The sequence below is a fragment of the Phocoena sinus genome, chromosome 5 (assembly GCF_008692025.1).
Source record: "Phocoena sinus isolate mPhoSin1 chromosome 5, mPhoSin1.pri, whole genome shotgun sequence".
NCBI classification, from domain to species: domain Eukaryota; kingdom Metazoa; phylum Chordata; class Mammalia; order Artiodactyla; family Phocoenidae; genus Phocoena; species Phocoena sinus.
The window spans coordinates 77,619,023-77,638,191 of NC_045767.1; the positions used below are offsets into that span (position 1 = coordinate 77,619,023).

General features: G+C 41.8%; 1 protein-coding gene across 3 annotated transcripts in view; it reads left to right on the forward strand.

The window, feature by feature from the left end:
- The window catches only part of LOC116754783 (RE1-silencing transcription factor-like), a 195,577-nt gene that overhangs the window by 148,893 nt on the left and 27,515 nt on the right, over positions 1 to 19,169 (forward strand). For 2 of the 3 annotated variants that reach the window (XM_032633718.1, XM_032633720.1), the window contains exon 5: positions 4,739 to 4,897. The gene's annotated coding sequence lies outside the window, so the exon portion shown is untranslated. Of the gene's footprint in view, positions 1 to 403; positions 497 to 4,738; positions 4,898 to 19,169 lie in introns of all 3 variants that reach the window. The other variant, XM_032633719.1, reaches the window with a different exon arrangement.

Below are 19,169 nucleotides of genomic sequence, written 5' to 3' on the forward strand. Positions count from 1 at the left end.
AGACAAGAGAAGTTTAAACAAAAAATCTTCTCAGCCCTTTGGACTCCTCTCTCTCCACACTGTGCATTGTATATCTGCATTATGCATCACCAACCTTCCCCTGGGAGGGGGAGGAATACCTGCTCAACATTAAAGAGGAACTTCTAGCATCAACAAGACAACTCCTTAAAAGATAGCATTACTTCTTGATCTTGTAAGAGGTCACATGATCTACCACAATGACTCATTTGATGTCCAGCCCTCTGTCTCAAAAAAGCTTATATAACAGTGCCTTGACTTCTAAAGGGTGGAACAGTTCTCAGAGCTTTCTGACATGCTCTTCCTGGGTTATAATCCTCAAATTTGGCTCGAATAAAATTTTCCATTTCTTTCTTAGATCGACTGATTAATTTTTCATCAACAGATTTATTACTTGCAGCAAGTAAGGAGAACACCAGAGATCTTTCCCAAAGCAGTGTCTCTCCAAACAGCAAAATGTGGAATTTTTAAGCTAAGGGTACGTGCATATTTATGAAGGGGATTGGGTGGTATATGCATATTCATGAAGGGGCTTGAGCAAGGGAGAATTCAGGCTAGAATTGGTGCAAAAGTCGACAGAGTCCAAGCTTTAGTTGATGGAAATCAGAAAAGGTCAACATCATCATTCAGTCCTCCACCTGAGTGGGACCTTCAGTTCCTGCACAACTCAGAATATCAGATTGTGATGTATACCCCTTGAGGCGGAACTAGGACTCTGTTTTATTGCTGAACTATTGTTTCCTGACTGCTTTTCTTTTGTTCCTCCATTCCCTCACTTCCCTTAAGATCATTAATTACTGAGCCCCATTCAAGGGCACTCATTGTGGCCAGGCTTAGATCACAAAATGGCTTAGGCCAAAAATGTCTTCTCTTATGTCAAGAAAGCCATGCCTGGTTCTCTTTCTCTGGGGACCTCCTACCCTACCTGCTTACAAAGTCAGTGTCTCCTCCAGTAAACCTGTCCTGGCCCAGACTGGGTTAGGTGCATGGATTGGCTGCCATGCATAATTAAATAAATAGTGTTTAGGGCCATGACATCCAAGTACCAGGTACTAACAGAGCACATAGAGGCTTAGCAGGACTTGATGTAGTTCAGGTGGAGGCTTCCTGGAAGATGTGACATTTAAGCAGATTCCTGAAATGAGAACAAGCTGCCCAAGCAGAGTGGGTCTGTGTTGCAATGGGGGTAAGTACTGAGGCCCAGAAGAACCATTTAGGTAGTTGGAACAGCACGTGGAGATAGTCTGAGACTGGAAATGGCCAATGTGGTGGAGATGGTGAAAGGAGAGGTAGCAGCCCAGGTCAGGCAGCTTCTTATTGGACTTGTTAAGCAGTTCAAACATTGCCCTAAAAGAAATGTGAAGGCACTGAGGGGATTTTATCCCAGGAATGATGTGATCAGATGATCTGATTTGCATTTTTAAAAGTTGACAAGGCCTCTAGATGAAGAATGGAATGTAGAGGAGCAGGAATGGGCAAAGGGACATTAATTAAGACAAGAGATAATGGTGGCTTAATGCTTGTAGATAGAGTGAATGACAGAACTTTTGAATAAAAGTATAGGATATAAGGTCTGAAAAGTCCCCACAAATCCCTGCCAGGTTCCAGGTTTTATGTCCCAGTTAACAAGGCACCATGAATTATCCAATGCTACATAGCTTATTCATAGTAGAGATAGACTACAAACCAATTCATAGTAGAGATAGACTACAAACCAATTGCATTTTTCTCTTGCTACCTTTTTTTATGGACCTCCTGATATGACTCAGCAAGTTTTTGAATTTTAAAAAATACAGTGCTTTACTAAATGATGGATATATGAACTTCATTACACTAGTCTCTCTACTTTATGTTTGAAAATGTTATAATAATAAACAGTTCTATATAAAGCAGTGCTTTAAAACTGTTGGGGCATAGGTACAAATTCAAGGCCTTTGAGTCAGTTTAGCAATGGAAACAATTCCAGAGTTTCCTGGGGCTCCCATACTCACATGGTACCCTCTGGGCCCCAGACTGGTAGACTCAGCTGGGTAGTATTTGGACTGATTGCCATAGTCATAGATAATGCCAGATTGCTGGACTCCATGGCACTTCCCTGGGGAAGACATGGAACCTCTCTTTGAATCTTCTGTAAAATGGGAGTCCATACTATCAAATGACAACGATAATACAATTTAGTAACGCGTTCAATGAACTGTATTGAAGGGAAAACCATCCATGAATTGGGGATGCTGCTCACAGAGAGTGGATCCCTCTTTCTGAGGGGTTTTAGGCCAGATTGAGTTTTATAGCACTTAGAAGAGGCAACAGGAAACAGGGCGTGATTTCCTTATAAGCCTAGTAGGTCCTGTTTTCCAGGGTAAGGTGAGCTAGCTAAAGCTCAGCTAGAGGACTGTGATCTGTGTGTGTTAGGTTTCCTTGAGAGTGCGGCGTTTCCTGGAAGTGCAGGCTGACCCAGGTTTAGATTTGTGACCTGGGCCGGACTGCTGGGGCGGCCTCCATTTTCTGGGTCCCCATACATGAATTATCTTTATCCATACTTTCTATACAGGGGATATTGTGAGAACAAAGTGAGTCTGTGTTGGTCCCACATTCCCTAATCACTGAACGTCATTTTTTCTTAACTGTTCCTTGACGTTGAGTAATCAATGTCACCACAGCTGTCTGCATAACCCACCAAGAGTGACCACATAGTTGTCTCTTTTTGAGTTATATTACATGTTAAAAATAAACTTGAAGAAGTTCCGGGTTTGTTTTAAGCTGGGGACTGTTACTCATTTAATCGCTTCCAAATATAGAAAGCAAAGATAACAGTTTATATTCACTAAAACAATTATATGGAAGGTGAATGAGTGGTGAGGTAATTCGATTGACTTTCAGTCTGAAACCTCTGGATCTTGGAAGGTGGTGGTTGACAGTTAAAGGAATTAGCTTTAGCTATTAATTTCTTTTCCAAAGTGGCTGGTGTAGCAGGTGTTCCTTAGGATTGTGATCAAGGAACTCTTCAGATAGCACCCTCTATTTTTTTTTAATTTAAAAAAATTTGTTTGTTTATTTTTGGCTGCATTGGGTCTTCGTTGCTGCTCATGGGTTTTCTCTAGTTGCGGCGAGCAGGGGCCACCCCTCGTTGCAGTGCGTGGACTTCTCACCGCAGTGGCCTCTCTTGTTGTGGAACATGGACTCTAGGCACGCGGGCTCAGTAGCTGTGGCTCACAGACTCCAGAGCACAGGCTCAACAGTTGTGGCACGAGGGCCCAGTTGCTCCGCGGCATGTGAGATCCTCCCGGACCAGGGCCTGAACCCATGTCCCCTGCATTGGCAGGCGGATTCCTAACCACTGCATCACCAGGGAAGCCCCAGCACCCTCTATTTTATCTTCTACCCAGTCTTTCTGCACCATGTAGACTCCTTGGTACCCAGAAAACATTCAATTAGTCATCTCCTTATTTGCATTGGTGAGGGAAGATTCAAAAGAGTAAACCTGACACATTGTAAGTACTGAATGATTGTTGAATGAATGAAACAATTTATAAGCAAATTTGAGGCCTATAATTTAAATATAACATTATAAGCTGCATAAAATAGAAATGCATATTGTAGAAAGTGAAAGTACCCTCCCATAAGCCCATTCCACAAAATAAACCTGGTTAATATTTTAACCACTAGTTTTATTGAAAACACTGGACTGAATATACTTGTATATCTATATACACTAGAAGATTTTGTTGGGTCAAAAGCCTTGTGTGTTTATGTGTGTGTGTGTGTTTATTTTGGCAGTGCCAAGTTATTCTCCAAAAAAGTTGTAACATTTTTCACTCCCCCAAAATACTCTTATAAGATGTTCCAAGATTATTTTATTTTACTTTAAAAATTCTTATTTTCTATATTATAAAAGTACACATCCTTTTGAGAAAAATTAGAACAATTTGGGAACATACAAATTAGAAAATCATAGTATTTCCTACCCTCCATCCAATTTTGGGGGTTATTTTAGAATTAGATGATGATATGGTCAATATTATTAACCTCTCAAAATCAATTTTAGTTTATTATTTTTTTCTTTTTCCCCCCAGCATATGTAAACAACCTATGTCACTCCTAAGAAATTCTGGGAGAGACCTGCCTAGGCCTCCGAGACCCCAGGCACTCTTGCTTTTCAAGGCCCTACCTTACATCCTACCAATCAACTTCAAATGCAGCCACATCAAATATTATACATATATATATACCCATACAAAATGGTAATAATTTAATATTTTTCTCTTAAAAATACTTGGGTGTAAGTAACTTATTTAATTTATCAGTTATGATTTCTCAATAACTGTTCTGCATACTCAGGATTTCTTGAGAAGTGAGAAAATATAGTCTGTAAGTTTTAAAAAATATATAATGACATTTAGTAAATGCTAAATTTATGAATTAAGTTGACATAATGTATTTGTAATCTTTCGTTAAACCTTTGTCAACTTGTCTTACAATTCCTTTTTCAAAGCTTAGAGCATAGACCTTGTAGAGGTGGCTGATCTAGCTTAGAAAGAATCATACCAGAGCAGAAGGACAGGATTTATACTTTCTACACAAAACTATCTGGCCCAGCAATTCTTCAGAAAAATACTGTGGAGCTTAGTCTGAATGAGGGAATTTTCTGGAGGATACTATTGATTGTTTGGTGGCAGACAGTGCAAGAGATGTAACAGGAAAATGACTTGGCTTTTTGCAGGCTTCCAATCAGCCTACAACCCATGGCTATATCATGGTGCAGAGAGGGACAAAGAAGCGGAGTTTTCTGTACCAAGATTGATCTTCAGAAAAGTCAAGGCAACAAAGCAGTGTAACACCTAAGGCCAGTGGGTCTCAACCAGAACAACTAGTGCCCCAGGTAAGTTGCCAGATTTATCAAATAAAATTATAGGGTGCAACATAGAAATATTACATGTGACAACCTTATAAAAATTATTTGCTATTTATATGAAATTCAAATTTAACTGGGTTGCTATGTAAGGCAACCATGTCACTAGGAGACATTTCCAATGTCTGGAGTCACAACTGGGCAGGAAGGTGTGCCACTAGCACCCAGAATGTAGAGGCCAGAATGCTGGTAACATCCTAGACTGCAAGGACAGTGACCCTAAATGAAGAATTATCCAGCCCAAGATGTCAGTGCTGAAGTTGAGAAACTCTGACCTAGGCTAACTGATACATAAGGCATTTGCTGGATTGGCCATATATTTACATTTCAGTTTTTGAAAGAATAATTCTTGTTATAATAAAAAATTCAAATAGCAAGAAAATTATTATTTGAAAGCAGAAATCTCCTGTCATCCTACTTCCCAAATCACCACAAATAGTTTGAAATGTTATTCCAGATATTTTTTCAGACCAATGTATACTCTTTTTATTTTTTTATTTTTTATTTTTTGGCCGCACCGTGCAGCTTGCAGGATCCTAGTTCCCTGGCTAGAGATTGAACCCAGGCCCATGGCAGTGAAAGTGCAGAGTCCTAACCACTGGACTGCCAGGGAATTCCCATATACTCTTTTTAAAAAATTAAAAACTGGTTCATACTATATGATCTGTTCTGAAATCTGCTTTTTAAAAATTGTACAGTGTGACTTAGATATCTTTTTATACCAATATACAGTACTATTTAAGCCATATTTATCTATATGAAACATTTATTTTTAAAAAAATTTTTATTGGAGTATAGTTGATTTACAGTGTTGTGTTAACTTTCTGCTGTACAGTGAATCAGTTGTACATATACATATATCCATTCTTTTTTAAATTCATTTACCATATAGGTTATTACAGAGTATTGAGTGGAGTTCCCTGTGCTATATAGTAGGTCCTTATTAGTTATTTTATATATAGTGGTGTGTACATGTCAATCCCAATCTCCCAATTTATCCCTCCCCCCATTTTTTCCCTTTTAGAAACTATATGTCTATGATTACATCCAAAACCAACTCCTACTGATGAACATTTGGACTGTTTCCAGTTTTTTGCGATTGCAAATAGTGCCACAATAACCATCTCTCTCTCTCTCTCTCTCTCTCTGTATGTGTGTGTGTGTGTGTGTGTGTGTGTGTGTGTATATATATATATATACACATATATATGTATATATATATTTTTCCCCCAAATATTTCTGTAGAGTAAATTCTTAGAAATGGAGTTGCTAGGACAAAGTGTATGCACAATGAAGTCTTCAAAAGTCTACCCTCCCAAGCCGAATTACCCTCCCAAGAGGTGATACCAGTTTACATGGCAACTTAACTATGTATGAGCCTGCTTAGAGATTTCTTTATGAGGGTTACTAATTTATTTACTTTACATTTTTACCCCACTGGAACTGAAAAAGCAATGTAAACACCAGCAAATAAATATGTTATTTATTTTAAATTTATTTATTTATTTATTTTTGGCTGTACTGGGTCTTCATTGCTGTGTGAGGCCTTTCTCTAGTTGCAGCAAGCAGGGGCTACTTTTTTTTAACGTGCATGGGCTTCTTGCAGTGGCTTCTTTTGTTGCGGACCACGGGCTCTAGGCGTGCGGGCTTCAGTATTTGAGGCACGTGGGCTCAGTAGTTGCAGCATGTGGGCTCAGTAGTTGTGGCATGCAGGCTCCAGAGCGCGGGCTCAGTAGCTGTGGTGCACGGGCTTAGTTGCTCCACAGCATGTGGGATACTCCCGGACCAGGGATCGAACCTGTGTTCCCTGTATCCGCAGGCGTATTCTTAACCACTGGAACACCAGGGAAGTGGACTTACCAAAATTGCTTATCAAAATTAACAAGTTGCTCATTAATACTTGTTTCAAGACCCTCACCTTGCTATGCTCACCAATGCTATACTATTATATTATAAACTCTGCCCATTCCCGACCAGTTCCCTGCCTTACCAGAGCAGCTTAAAGTCATCTGACCTGGACCTGAAACCCTATAAACATCCTCCTCTTATTATTAAGAGTCTGTCAAGGTGCTGTTCCTTCTTTCTGCAGTATTAAACTTAGCTTTGCTTAGTCAACAAGTTTTTTGGTGGTTTTATGGGAGGTTATGATTGACAGGAATAATCTACATCACAGGATTGTCATGAGCAGTGAATGAAATCAAGTCCTGAAAGCATCTCTAAACAGTAATGTACTTTCCAATGCACAGAAGACAGTGCCTAAGATGGTGCCCAATTATCACTTCCCTCCTCTTCCTCTTTCTTGAACTGTCCAGGCCTAATGTGGCCTGAGAAACTTAGAAGAGAATGGCAAAGAACTGACATTTACTGAGCACTTGACACAACACTGTGCCAGGCACTCTGGTAGGAGTTCTCCATTTATGACCTCACTTTGTTCTCACATTAGACTTGGCAAGATGGTGTTATTATTCTGATTTTCCAGACTAAGAGATGGAGACTGAGAGAGGTTAAAGGATTTGCCTGAGGTCTAAGTAGCAAAGCCAGGATTCCATCCAGGTCTCTCTGACTCAGCTTGTACTTTCCCTCTTATTACTACTTTACTTCCCAGGCTTGTAGAGTTTTCATTGCAATTGTGGAAGGTCAGCCTGAGATTTCAGGGCAGGAGGCCACTCAGCTCCTTATATAAGAACCCCAAAGGAGAACATCACATTCTAGGGCAGCACTGATGAAATTGAAATATAATGCAAGCCACATATGTAATTGAAAATTTTCTAGCAGTCATAACTGAAAATTAAAAATTTCAATTTAAAGTAATTATAGATTCACAGAAGTTGCAAACATAGTACAGAGGGATTTGATGTCCTCCTTCATCCACTTTCCTCCAATTATAACATCTTATATGATTATGGTATAATATCAAAACAGGAAAATTGATATAGGTACAATCCACAGACCCTTTCGGATTTATCACATTTACATGCATATAGAGCTATTCCATCACCACAACAATCTCCTTTGTGGTGTCCCTGTATAATCAATCACAAGCCACCACCCCATCCCCCCAACCCCACAAACACACCCCCCTCTCCATTCTTAATACCTGGTCACATCTAATCTATTCTCCATGTCTATAATTTTGTCAGTTTGAGACCATTACATAGATGGTATCATGCACTGTATTAGTTTCCTAGGGCTGCTGTAACAAATTGCCACAAACTGGGGCTTTAAAAAGAGAAATTTATTCTCTCACAGTTCTGGAGGCTGGAAGTCCAAAATCAAGGTCAGCAGAGCCATGCTGCCTCTGAATGGCCTCTAGGATAGGATCCATTCCATGCCTTTTCTAAATTCTGGTGGTTGCCAGCTTCCTTGGCTTGTGGCCACGTCACTCCAATCTCTGCTTCAGTCTTCACACTGCCTTCTCTGTTTTCTTCTCTGTGTATCTCTTGTAAGGACACCTGTCTTTGGATTTAGGACACACCCAGATAATCCGGGATGATCTCCTTATTTCAAGATCCTTCATTTAAGTACATGTGCAAAGGTTTTATGACAGCACTATGCTAGGCATGTGTAGCTGGAGCCCAGTGAGTGAGAGTGAAAAAAAGGAAAGAAATATAGCAGGAGATGTTAGGGAGAGAATAGCAGGAGGAGATGCAAAAATTAGAATACTAGTTGTTTAATGACTTAATTGTTGCTTGAAATCAAAGTATGGACGGTATATGTTATTAGCTATTAAGTGACTTTGTGAGCATGGACTTAATGTCAGGAGAGATAATCTTCACATCTATTCTGAGCCAAAAAATCCAAGTGAACTATGCTTGTCCTAAACCTAGATTATGCATCTCTGTCAGATTCAGTGTCTCAGTGCTCTGCGGACATTGTTAGGTAAACAGTGCCAATATTTCCCCCTTCATTTTCCTCTTTTCTAGATTACGTGCAGACTATCTTCTTATGGAAACATTCTATCTTCTGAGCACAACATCGGAATTTAGATTTCATTTTCATCCAAATCAATACACTTGATTCAGTTAAGGTTTCACGGTGTTGATGCCGAAAGCTCTGCCGCTGTGCACCGGTGCTGAATTGAATCTTGGAGACAGAGTTTTGGGTAAAGTAGAAAAGAAGAGCTTTATTGCTTTGCCAGGCAAAGGGGGACACAGCAGGATTCTGCCCTTGAAAACTATGTGTCCTCTGGGCTTCCCTGGTGGCGCAGTGTTTAAGAATCCGCCTGCCAATGCAGGGGACATGGGTTTGAGCCCTGCTCTGGGAAGATCCCACATGCCATGGAGTAACTAAGCCCATGTGCCACAACTACTGAGCCTGCACTCTACAGCCCATGAGCCACAACCGCTGAGCCCACGTGCCACAACTACTGAAGCCCATGTGCCTAGAGCCTGTGCTCCGCAACAAGAGAAACCATCGCAATGAGTAGCCCGCACACCGCAATGAAGAGTAGCCCCCACTCACCGCAACTAGAGAAAGCCTGTGCACAGTAACGAAGACCCAATGCAGTCAAAATAAATAAATAATAAATATATTAAAAAAAAAAAAAAGAAAACTGTGTGTCCCAACCCAGGAGGATTTAGTGAGATGTTTTATAGCAGTAGTTCAAGGGTGGAGTTGTGCTGACAAAATTAGGGTATGTGCAGGGCCTGCACTCCTCTAATCTGGTCTCAGGTAATCTTCTTTTTTTAAAATAATTAATTAACTAATTAATTAATTAAAAAAATATATTTATTTTTATTTATTATTTTTGGCTGTGTTGGGTCTTCGTTGCTGCACACCGGCTTTCTCTTAGTTGTGGCATGCGGGCTTCTCATTGCGGTGGCTTCTCCTGTTGCAGAGCACGGGCTCTAGGCACACGGGCTTCAATAGTTGTGGCACGCGGGCTCAGTAGTTATGGCTCACGGGCTCTAGAGTGCAGGCTCAGTAGTTGTGGTGCACGGGCTTAGTTGCTCCACGGCATGTGGGATCTTCCCAGACCAGGGCTCGAACCCATGTCCTCTGCATTGGCAGGTGGATTCTTAACCACTGCACCACCAGGGAAGCCCTAATTTATTTATTTTATTTATTTATTTTGGCTGCATTGGGTCTATGTTGCTCCATGCAGGCTTTCTCTAGTTGGGGCGAGCAGGAGCTACTCTTTGTTTTGGTGCGCTGGCTTCTCACCATGGTGCCTTCTCTTGTTACGGAGTATGGGCTCTAGGAGTGTGGGCTGCAGTTGTGACTGCAGTTGTAAGTATGGGCTCTAGGAGCGTGGGCTGCAGTTGTGACTGCAGTTGTGACTCACGGGCTCTAAAGTGCGGGCTCAGTTGTTGTGGCACATGGGCTTAGTTGCTCCACGGTGTGTGGGATCTTCCTGGACCAGGGCTTGAACCCATGTCCCCTAGCATTGGCAGGTGGATTCTTTACAACTGTGCCACCAGGGAAGCCCCTCAGGTAATCTTGATGAGCCTCTCTGCTTCCTTTAATCTGACTTCAGGTAGTCTTCTCTGGTATGAGGAATGCTGACATAATCCATTTTGGGGTTTTTAATTCTATAAAGAGCTTAAAGACATTGTTATGTGTATTCCTTGAGAGGGAACCAGGACCCTGCTCCAAGGCTGCACTACTGTTTCTTGGTTGCTCTTCCTTTGTCTCTGCATCCCATCTCCTCCCTGATTAGCAACAGTTTGAACCTGCCCTTTGGAACTCAGGGAAAGTCATGGAGGCTGAAACCCATTCCCTACAAACAAGAATCAAGGGACACGGAAAGGCTTCCTTGCCCAGAAGCCCCACAGGGTCCTGCTTGGTTTCACTATTGAAAGGGTCAGTAATACCCACTCACTGTGGCATAAAAATTATTTTATCAGAAGCATTTGAGTTTGTGAAATCTCTTATCTTCCTAAAAGTAGAATTAAGAACTCAATTGTCATAAATCCCCTACCCTAGAGGCCATTCCTGGGATCCACCAGGGATGATTGACTCTTATCAAGAGCCATGAGAAGTCTCCACACCACATGTAAACAGACATTGTCACAAAACTATCCTATCTCCCATCTGTTCTCCTGAGGCCAATTTATCTTTCCAGAAAGTCATTTGTTTTCCCATGAGTTCCCTTTCTCCCTCCCTTTCCCTTATTGAGAACTCATTTGTTTCCCCATAAGTGTCTTTCTCTCCCTCCCCTTCCCCATTAAGATGGTATATAATAAGCCCTAAATTCTAACTGCCCCTTGAGTCACATTTTTCTGTGCACCCTCTACATACCTTAACAAAAATATGGTGATTGAATGTTATCTTTTGTTAATCTGTCTTTTGTCAGTTGAATTCAAAAGACCTGAATCAAGAAAGAATGAGTACAGGAAAAGTTTTTGTTGTTGTTGTTCTTTTTTTCTTTTTTATTAAAGTATAGTTGATATACAATGTTGTGTTAATTTTTGTTGTACAGCAAAAGGATTCACTTATACATATATATACATCCTTTTTTTTTTTTTTTTTTTGTGGTACGCGGGCCTCTCACTGTTGTGGGCCTCTCTCGTTGAGGAGCACAGGCTCCAGACGCGCAGGCTCAGCAACCATGGCTCATGGGCCTAGCCGCTCTGCGGCATGTGGGATCTTCCCGGACCAGGGCACGAACCCGTGTCCCCTGCATCAGCAGGCGGACTCTCAACCACTGCCCCACCAGGGAAGCCCTACATTCTTTTTTTAATATTCTTTTCCATTATGGTTTATCTTAGGATATTGAATAAAGTTCCTTGTGCTATACAGTAGAAATTTGTTGTCTATCAATTCTATATATAATAACTTACATCTGCTAACTCCAACCTCCCACTCCATCCCTCCCCCAACCCCTGCCCACCCTTGGCAACCACAAGTCTTTTCTCTATGTCCATGAGTCTGTTACTGTTTCTTAAATAGGTTCATTTGTGTCATATTTTATTTTACTTTTTTAAAGAAATTTATTTATTTATTTTTGGCTGTGTTGGGTCTTTGTTGCTGCACGTGGGCTTTCTCTGGTTGCAGTGAGCGGGAACTACTCTTCATTTTGGTGTGAGGGCTTCTCATTGTGGAGCACGGGCTCTAGGTGCATGGACTTCAGTAGTTGTGGCTCGCGGGCTCTAGAGTGCAGGCTCAGTAGTTGTGGTACATGGGCTTAGTTGCTCCGTGGCATGTGGGATCTTCCTGGACCAGGGATCGAACCCGTGTCCCCTGCATTGGCAGGCAGATTCTTAACCACTGTGCCACCAGGGAAGTCCCTGTGTCATATTTTAGATTCCACATATAATCGATATCATATGGCATTTTTCTTTCTGACTTACTTCATTTACTATGATAATCTCTATCTCCATCCAAATTGCTGCAATGGCATTATTTCATTCTTTTTTAGGGCTGAGTGGTATTCCATTGTATATATGTACCATATCTTCTTTTCTTTCTTTTTTTTTTTTTGCGGTACGTGGGCCTCTCACTGCCTTGGCCTCTCCCCTTGTGGAGCGCAGGCTCTGGACACGCAGGCTCAGTGGCCATGACTCATGGGCCCAGCCGCTCTGCGGCACGTGGGATCCTCCCGGACCGGGGCACGAACCCACGTCCCCTGCGTCGGCAGGTGGACTTTCAACCACTGCGCCACCAGGGAAGCCCCTGTACCATATCTTCTTTATCCATTCATCTGTTGGTGGACATTTAGGTTGCTTCCCTGTCTTGGCTATTGTGAATAGTGCTGCTATTCACATAGGGGTGCATGTATCTTTTTGAGTTATAGTTTTGTTGGTATATATGCCCAGGAGTGGGATTGCTGCATCATATGGTAATTTTATTCTTAGTTTTCTGAAGAACCTCTATACTGTTTTCCATAGTGTTTGCACCAACTAACATGCTCACCAATAGTGTAGGAGAGTTCTATGGGAAAAGTTTTAACTCCTAGACACTTTTGTATATTAAAATTTTATTCATTCGCTAGCTGGGCTTTAGGATTGTTTCTGTTCTTGGACACTAATCTATAGGGTTTTTTGCATGGCATAAGTTTTCAATTCTCCTCAGTTGATACCTGGAATGGCATATCTAGATTGTATTCTGTGTGTCTCTATAAGAAACTTTAAGACTATTTTCCAGAATGGTTCTTTTGGGGGATGTTGAACCAAAAGACAGAAGCAAGCCAAAGATTGGGAGAAGTGAGGATTTATTACTTGCAGCAAATAAGGAGAACACTTGGGATGTTTCCCAAAGCAGTGTCTCCCAAACAGCAAAATTGGGGAACTTTTAAGCTAAGGGTATATACATATTCTTGAAGGAGCGAGAGCAGAGAATTCAACACAGAACTGGGACATAGGTTGACAGAGTCCAAGCTTTAGTTGATAGAAGTCAGAAAAGGTCAATATCATCATTGCATCCTCCACCTGGGTAGGGGCCTTGGTTCCTGCAGAACTCAAAGATATGTAACAGATTGTTATTTATATCCCTTGAGGAGAAACTAAACTTGTCTTATCTCTGAACTATTGTTTCCTGACTGTTTTTCCTTTGTTCCTTTCTTTCCTAATTTCCCTTAAGATCTTTAATTACTGAGGCAAGCATGGTGCCAGTCTTAGATGCAGAAAACTTAGGCCAAATCAGTTTCTCTTATGTTGGGAAAGCCATGCCTGGTTCTCTTTCTCTGGGGACCCCCTACCCTATCAGTTGTACCAGTTTTCATTTCCATTATCAATAGATGAGAGCTCTAGTTGCTCAGCTTCCCCATCAGCACCTTATATGGTTAACTATGTTACTTTTAGCCATTCTGGTAGGTTAAGTGATTATTTGAAGACAAATAAGGAAATGTCCATTGAAGAAACATTTATTTATAAAACCACCACCTGGTTTTAGCTTTGGCTGGGTTGATATAAATACTTTGTTTGATTTTATTGACTGTGTCAGAAATAAGATCATGTGGAGAACACACAACACAATTCTTTATCTCTTCAGGTCCTCATGATCAGGTCAGAAAGGGTATAAAAAGTATGTACAATAGTATACCTCTCATGGTACTCTGGAAGATTTTGCCTCTTTTCGGGAGGAAGGGAAAGACAGCCAGAAGTCGTCTTTTGAATCAAGTCCCATTTCCCCTAAATTGACAATGAGCTTTGTAGGTTAAAAGGTCAATGCTGGGGCATGAGTGTTTTAAAAGCAATGGAGGACAATAAGGGTTTCCCTTGCCAGAAGTTAATCTTAATCTTAAAATAGGCTTAAGAGTTAAGGAAATGTGGATCTGAAGAGACTTCTTACCTCAGATATATGCTATCTGTATAGCCATTGAACAAAATAATTCACGAGGCCCAAAAGAGTAAAAGATGTTTTAGGTAAGGGCAGACTGCTGCCAGTGAAGAGAATTTAAGGCACGTGGGAAGGGCACTGGACCGGTTGGGAATCTGTGTCCCTGGATCCAAGTTCTGGCCGTGGCCTAACTAGTTGTGCAAATCTGGACAAGACAAATGCTTGCAGGCCTGTCTCTTTTCATCTATAAAACAAGAGCTTGGACCCCTAAGATCTCTTCCAGTTGCAACATATGTGGTCAGCATATGACATTGAGGAAGGATTCTGGGAAGAAGGACAATAGAGGAGGCCAGAACAAAGAGATGGAATGCAGGGGAGGGGCAGGGCTGTGCAGGGAGAGGGGTGTGGCTTGTATTTAAACAGGGGCAGGCAATTCCCTGGCAGTCCAGTGGTTAAGACTCCTTGCTTTCACTGTGGAGGGCCTGGGTTCAATCCCTTGTTGGGGAACTAAGGTCCCACAAGCCGCGTGGTAGTGGTGGCGTGGCCAAAAACAAAAAACCAGGGGCTTCCCTGGTGGTCCAGTGAGTAAGACTCTGCCCTTTCCCTGCAGGGGGCACGAGTTCGATCCCTGGTCAGGGAAAGTCCCACATGCCATGTGGTATGGCCAAAAAAAATAGAGGCAAAAAACAAAAAAACGGGCAAATGGAAGGACCCTTGAGGCCCAAACGGACTCTTAAATTTCACCAAGGAAAATCCAAGGAAAGACTGGTGTGTGGAACTAGGAGTGTGCTAGGAATACAATATGCAGAAAAGCAGGAAGGGAGATTTTCGACAGGAAGGCAGCGCACAGGGACCGGTGATCTGAGAGCATTTATTTGTCCATTCAACAAATAGCTATTGAAAAGGGGATATTTTAGGGGCCATTCAAAGAGGCAGGCCAGCATTTAGCATGAGGGAAGTCTGTGATGGGTATTGAGCTGGGGGTACCAATGGGGATATGAGGGGCCCCATTTTGAGACTGTGACACCAAACTAGGATCCTGTAAATTTAACAAACACTTGTTGAGTAACTACCATGTTACAGGCACTGGAGATAAAGACTAATTTCTCTGCCCTTCTGCACCTTGGTTCTAGTAAGGAAAGATAAACAATAAAATAGTAAATAAAATAAATAAATTAAATACATGGCATGTTTGTTAGTGATAAATGCTAATAAGAAAAACAAAGCAGGGAAGGACAGTAGGATTGGGTGTAAAGGGAATGGGGCTGTAATCCTAAAGAGTGCGACCACTGAGAAGATAACATCGGACCCAGGAGGGGAGGGAGTGAGTGGGATGGACAGAGAGGTACTGGATAGTCTTTCAGAAAAAGAACAGCAAGTTGGGAGAGAAGCCAGGGTTCGACAAGGCCAGTGAGGTGAAGGGAAGAGGAACGAGGGGAGAATAGTTCAAAATGTGGTCTGGGCTCCATGAGGAGGCAGGAAGGATCCCGGCTCATTCTGGAGCTCCCTTGCTCACCTCCTTCCCGTCCCTCAGCATTTAGGGAACACCTCTGTGGCTCAAGCTGCAGATACTGTCATGGATAAGACACTGTGTTCCAGTTACCAGAACCAGAACAAAAGGTCGGGGCCCAACTGGCAGCGAGGGGAGATGAAGCTGCCACCAACAGCACTAGATCAGGCCGTAAATCCCTGTCTTCAGACACCATCATTCTTGAAGCCAGTGTGGCTCAAGACCTACTGGTGGGTCTCCCCACAGAGGTCAAAAGAAGCTACAAAGAAGAAACTAGGACTGCCAGGTATATTGAACTAATATATATAATATATATATTGTATATAATATATATATGTTCTAGGAAATACCTGCACAATATTCAATTTTTTAAAAATAAATTCATTTATTTATTTATGGCTGCGTTGGGTCTTCGTTGCTGCATGCGGGCTTTCTCTAGCTGCAGCGAGCGGGGCTACTCTTCCTTGCGGTGCCCCGGCTTCTCGTTGCGGTGGCTTCTGTTGTTGCGGAGCACAGGCTGTAGGCGGGTGGGCTTTAGTAGTTGTGGTGCGTGGGCTCAGTAGTTGTGGCTCGCGGGCTCTAGAGCACAGGTGCAGTAGTTGTGGTGCCTGGGCTTAGTTGCTCCACGGCATGTGGGATCTTCCCGGACCAGGGCTTGAACCCGTGTCCCCTGCATTGGCAGGCGGATTCTTAACCACTGTGCCACCAGGGAAGCCCAAGATTCAAATATTAACAGAATAAAAAGCACCTTATTGCTGTACAGCAGAAACTAACACAACATTGTAAATCAACTATATTCCAATAAAAACTAATTGAAAAGAAAAAGCACCTTAGACTACTAAGCTGCTGAGAATTTTAGCCATCAATAGCACAACCTCTTCATTTTACAGAAGAAAGTCAAGAGCAGTGATTTCTCAAAGCAACATCGGGAAGGAGAAACCATTCTCTAGCCTATCTGGCCAGTGCACTGTCTAATCTGTTGCCGGAAAAATGGGGCAGGAGAGGATGGTCATGTCTCAGGTCTCCGGTGGGACGGGCGCCAAGTGAGGGTCCTTGGCTTCTCTCAGGAAAGAATTCAAGAGCTAGTAAAGTGAAAGCAAATTTGTTTAGAGAGATATACATTCCATAGACGGATTGGGGGCTGTCTCAGAAGGCTAGAGGCCCTGGGGTGTGCAGGTGTTTACTTTTTATGGACTGGGTAATTTCAAAGGCTAACAAGTGGGAGGAATATTCTAACTATCTTGGAGAAGGGGCAGGGATTTCCAGGAATTGGGGCACCACCCACTTTTTGGCCTTTTATGGTCAGCCTTGGAACTGTGATGGCACCTGTGAGTGTTTCATTTAGCATGCTAATGTATTACAATGAGCATATAATGAGGCTCAAAGTCTACTGGAAATCTAATCTTCTGCCATCTTTGGCCTAGTAGGTTCTAACCCGTTTCTGTCATGTCCTGATCTTCTTAATGGTTATATCATTCTTTTATTCGTTGTGCCCTGAACCCTTCCTTTTCTGTCTCAAATCTATCACAACTTTTGTTACCATCACCAAAAGTTTCAGAATAAGATTGTAGAGAGCACAAAGCAATATTTTAAGTTACTGTAAGTTATTGTTATTATAAGTTATTGTTAAGTTATTGTAAGTCACTGTGAACTAAATGAGAAATGGAAATTGTGCTGACTCAGAGAACACAAATTTCAGAGCCAGATTTTAATCCTTACAGGATCAGTTATATCTGGAGGAGACTCCTGGAGGTGCAAACTGGAAATGTAGGGAAAATGGGAGAAAGGCCCCAGGTATTCGTCCAATGTTACCTCTTTGGCTGGTGACAGTGGAACCATAACGTTTCAACATCAGGATGGAGATGTTGTACCCTAATTTTTTTTTTTTTTTTTTTTTTTTTTGCGGTACGCGGGCCTCTCGCTGCCGTGGCATCTCCCATTGTGGAGCACAGGCTCCGGACGTGCAGGCTCAGCGGCCATGGCTCACGGGCCCAGCCGCTCCGCGGCATGTGGGATCTTCCTGGACAGGGGCACGAACCCGTGTCCCTTGCATCGGCAGGTGGACTCTCAACCACTGCGCCACCAGGGAAGACCAAGATGTAACATTTAAAGTGGATTATTGAACTTCAGTGTAACATTAAAAAGAGCTCAGTCAAATTGAGCTTTTCCTGAAGAAAAAGCGAATCATGGTCAGGAATAAAAAGCATAGAAGCTCAAAAACAATATTTAACCAAACTTATGAAGTGAATCTCTAGAGAAAAATATTACTAAGAACATATGACAATTAAAAATTTTTAAATGATGAATTAAATTTCTGGGAAAGAATCCATGGGCTCAGATTTTAAAAACCAGAAATCAGTGACAGTTTAAAGTCTTTATTTTGCAGAAGATCTTAAATTTTGGATGCAGCAAAGTAACACAGAGCTTCTTGAAAACAATTAATAATTAGTTTATAGAACCAGCTTCTCCATGGAAAGTTTCTATTGATTTGTAACTTGGCTTTGAATTTGACCTGTGGCCTTCATGTCATGATAATTTGGGTCACTCTGAATATGCCATCTCTTGAACAAGGGCCTCTGCTAATTTTAAATGAATGCAGCTGCTGATTTGCCATTCATCTATTTGCATCACAATATGTGGGAATAAATTCCCAATTAATAAAACATTTCCAGTAAGCAGTCAGACTGAGGAATGAAGGACATTTATCTAGTAAGTTTAAAAAGAGGTGTTGCCTTTTTGGACATGAAAAAGGGAAAGAATGTTAACATTTTTGAGGGCTTTGTAGAGGACAGAATTGTTCCCTGGGCTACAGCATCTAAAAAACCCATGCAACCTCAAATTAGATTTTAGTTAAAAAAAATTTTTTTTAACTGAATAAATGTAGAAACGTTTGGGGGATTCCCTGGTGGTGCAGTGTTTAGGACCTGGCGTTTTCACTGCCAGGGGCCCAGGTTCCATCCCTGGTCAGGGAACTCTTGATTCCTGCAGGCCATGTGGTGTGGCCAAAAAAACAAAAAAGTTTGTTACCAGGCCTACAAAGGTTTTCTTCCTTCTTTCCTTTCTTCCTTTCATTCCTTCTACACTCCCCCCACCCCCCATTCTCTTTTTTTTCTTTTCCGTTCCCTTCTGCATTTTTCTTTTTCTTTTGGGATCAATGAAGGTGAATACTTCTTGATTCATGGGGAGAGTTTGAATTTGATATTAAGTATCAAAACCTTTTGTGGTTAAGCACCATAGGACCTTCATTCCATTTTGCATCTGACATTGCATTAATTAATAACATTGTCAACAGTTAGGAAAAGAAGTCTACTGAGGAGTAGACCAGAGAGTCTGGAAGCTCTCTCATAAGAGAAAAAAGTGAAGGAACTTTAAAGAGAAGGAACTGGGGGAGCCTGAGAAGGAGGTAGGGAAGTCTCAGGTAGGTTTTTGAGCTTGCTGTTTTCACTGTGTATAATGTTCCTTCCCTTATTTTCTACCTGTTCAAATTCTCCCAGTGCTCAAGGCCAGATCAGA